Source organism: Eschscholzia californica, unplaced genomic scaffold (assembly GCF_041429995.1).
Source record: "Eschscholzia californica isolate CP2 unplaced genomic scaffold, dmEscCali1.0.p SCAF_2, whole genome shotgun sequence".
In the NCBI taxonomy this organism is placed as follows: Eukaryota; Viridiplantae; Streptophyta; class Magnoliopsida; order Ranunculales; family Papaveraceae; genus Eschscholzia; species Eschscholzia californica.
The window spans coordinates 38,505,174-38,508,871 of record NW_028238309.1 but is presented as its reverse complement, the minus strand read 5'-3'; the positions used below and the strand labels follow the sequence as shown (position 1 = coordinate 38,508,871).

Here is a 3,698-nt window from a genome sequence, read left to right as displayed (position 1 = left end):
TTGATTATATATATATATTGAATATCAGAGTTAGTTTCTCTAATCTATATCTTTGAGTCTCTTTGAGCACACAAGACACTTTGTATGTTTGAGTACATAGAGCACGACGATCTTTAGTATATCTGAGTACACAAGACTGTTAATGTTGTTTAAATTCTTAATTGTTCAGGGCTCGAAATAGCATATGACAAATCTGTAAAATGTTCTCTTTCCAGATTAGGTACGTCAATTGTTGCAATAACTAGTTCCGTAATAATTATGAAGTTCCATTGTAAGTATAGGATTCGTGAAATATTATTAAACTAATTTCGCTTTTACACTGCCCGACAAAATTCAATAGCAAGTAACAATGCACCTTGAATGATGCTTTTAATTTTTGTTGTTTAATTTTCGCATAAATTTTGCAATGTAGATAACAAGATATGGATCTTGGTATATTTTCTTATGATGTAGGTATGAATTGTTTGGGGTAGTTCAACACCATATCAAGACGGTAAAACTAAGACTTTCATCTCTATTTGTGTAGAAAGTACATGAAGATAAGTTTTTCAACCTGGACTTGGTGGCAACGGATAGTCCTAAACTTCAATCTCCATGGTGCAAAGGTAATATTTCTATCAAGTTATTAGTATTACATCCAATTAGCTCAGTTTGTATTTCGAAGGGTTGTTAAACTATTTTAGTTTGGTTTATTTAAAATGAATTTATGTTTTTTTACGTCGAGTTAGTTTACATTGCACGTAATAAATTAGTCAGTTAGGTTCATAGGTAAATGATGTATTAGTATATTATGTGATATGGTTAAATGACAGGACACCTATTTTCCTTAGGTAAAAAGGTTTGAATTTGCACAATCAACTTGTTATTAACACGAATGATCATTATATACAGAGTTGAGAATGAATAGTACTTGATTTGTTGTTGATTTCTTAGATTTGACGAAATTCCTTAGCAGAGACTACTGGAAACTTCAGCTACCAACTTGATACAGTTCCTTTCAACAAAAAACTTGACACAGCTTGTTTACAAATTAAAGTCTTGCATCAATTTGAACTGTAGGAAAGGAGTACGGGAAGAGGATAACACCATGTTAAACCATTGCTTGGTAAGGTCATCTTTGAGAGGCTCTCTTACTAACTTCGGAGTTTGTCGATAACTATTATGACTGCAGTTGTCATTACATAAATTTTCTTAGTTTATTATATTTTTTCTTCACGTAATGCGACAAATTCAGTAATCATTATTTCTTGCCAAATCTCAGCGAGTTTAAATTTTTGATAAGAAAGAATGACACGTTATTAGTTTGAACTTGGTGTGAACATTTACAGAAGTAAAATTAGCATTAACTACAAGACTAGATGACTACAGTTACGACTGTTCATAGACGCTTGATGTTATTCATTTGGATTGATAAGAAGCCATTGTTGATTATGTAATTTTATGGCCTCATTAATTTTATTTTAATTTCAAATTTACTTTGCATTTTTCAAATATGCAGGATAGCATAGTATAGATACAGAAGGAGAACAAGTTTCAAAGATCTAAAGGATGTGCTGAACTTCTGAAAGCATTCGATTTCTATGTCTGATCTGAAAGTGATGTTTTTTGCTTCTGCATTAGTATCTGGTGTGTTTTACCATAAAAACAATTGCTTCTGACAAGACATAGATACTTATTTTGGACCTACTATCTTTTCCAGCTCTTGCATCAAATTTTCTATTTTTCTTATATCACCATCAAAGATCACTTTGCATATTTGTATTTATGCTAAGGAAATTCATGTATTAATCTACTGTTCTTGAAACTGTTTCTCTACAAAAGGTTAAAAATTAATTTTGATTTTTGAATGTTTTGAGTTTATTCTTGACAGTAGAAAGAAATAGACACATGCCGATAATAGGCAATAGACGAAAATAGATGCATGACGATATATAATTTAAAACAGTAGTGTTTATGGTATTAGATCTAAGTTTGTTTGTGGCTCATCAAACTCGAGATATTAGGGATCATCTGATTATAGGTTCAAAGAGAATAAAACTTAAATAATCAAATATCACGTCTACTAAAGGCACCTCCACTTCCTCTTTACCTTCATACTCTACATGCACCCTACACAAGCCCGAACAATTTACCTATCCAAACTACTTCCCCATCACTCAATTCAAGTCAACCTAACTTTTCACAAACTGATCCGTGTCCATACAAATATCCACACCCAAACCATTACCCATACCCTGAACATTATAGACACAACCTATACCCCAATCATTCTACTATTTTTACCGATAGGGCACCTCGATAGAAATTCCAGACTCTAGTCATGAGGATTTCCATCGACTTTCTCTTGTTTTTAGAGGCACCTAAGATCAAAGCCAACAACCCCCTCTCTTCTACTGAATGACGCTCCTTAAATGTTAGACAAAATGCTTACAAGAGATAAGAATTATTTGAAAAACATCGATGTACATAAGAATTTTGAGCTTAGCGAACCCCAGAACCCTTCTTTAATCCCTAATCCTATTTTCTTTAATGCTCTCGCGAAGAAGAAAGAAAAAGAAAAAGAAAAAGAAAAAGAAAAAGAAAAGAATAATTTATCTTCGCTCTGCAACTTCAGTATGACAGACTCGCGCGCTCTCCATTTCTCTACTTGGTACATCAATCCTACACATATTTTAGTATAATAATGATTACGACGTTTAGGGTCTTCTTATTCGTGACCTTTAGGATCTTTTCATTATGTGACCTTTAGGGCCTTTTCGTTTAGTTTTTGTAATGTTGTACTCCTTTCCCTTCATGTTGTAATTTACTTTTGTAAGTTCCGTGTGGTAATTTACTTCTGTAAATCTCATGTTTTACTCACAGGACTCAAAAATCTCAAAACCATGTAATGTTTTGGATTGAATTCCTACATATGAATGAAAATTCTAGTTTAACTAAAAAAACATTAGTCTGAGGTTCGAATCCCCAAAGTGATGTGGCGTGAAAACGCCACATTTAGGTCACTTAACTTTGATGAGTTAGTTCTTTTCGGATTTTATTTCTAATTGTTTATGTGTTTTTATTGCTAGGTAGTTTATTTGGGGTTTGGTGTGTAATTCGGAATAAAGAGAGCGAATTATCACATTTTCATCTTATGCGGCAAAAGGGAAGAAAAGAGCTCGAGGAGTATTTTGGTAATTTTGGTCAAAATCAGAAGTCAAACAACAAGTGGAGTCAATGACGAGTCCGACGGTGAAAACGGAAGTCGATTCGGAGTTCAGACGAAAAAGTTGTGGATGAAAGAAGCCGAGGTTCGGTCTTGAAACAGGGATTCTATGAAGGCACCCCCCCTTGGTTCTAAATGTAGAGACAAGATAAAGGCACTCCCTTGCTTTAGAATGAAGGCACTCCCTTCCTTTAGAAAGAAGCCCAACCCCAAGAGCCCAAAGATGAAAAGAATAATAGAAATTCTATGGGCACCCTTTTGGTCCAAGTCAAGAGTCTTTAAGGATGGACACAGTCAAGGGTTTGAAGTAGTCTAAAGGGATCCTATTCTACTATCCATCTTCTTTACCAAGCTACCAAGCAAGAGAGGGAGAAATGGGTTCTAGGGTTTCTTGTTCTTGGAGTTGGAAGCTTGATAGAGAGAAAAAAAGAGAGAACAAAGAAGGGGGCCGCCCAAGCTCGGCCGGCCAGCACTAAGGCCGGCCTAGTCTTGG

The 3,698-nt window shown here is 34.6% G+C and overlaps 1 long non-coding RNA gene across 1 annotated transcript; it reads left to right on the top strand.

Annotated features, from left to right (window-relative positions):
- The first annotated feature begins 315 nt into the window (after positions 1 to 315).
- On the top strand, positions 316 to 1,620 carry LOC147557752 (uncharacterized). The gene is made up of 3 exons (XR_015233887.1): positions 316 to 605; positions 934 to 1,105; positions 1,499 to 1,620. It is a non-coding gene; the product is annotated as an uncharacterized LOC147557752 (long non-coding RNA).
- The last annotated feature ends 2,078 nt before the right edge of the window (positions 1,621 to 3,698 follow it).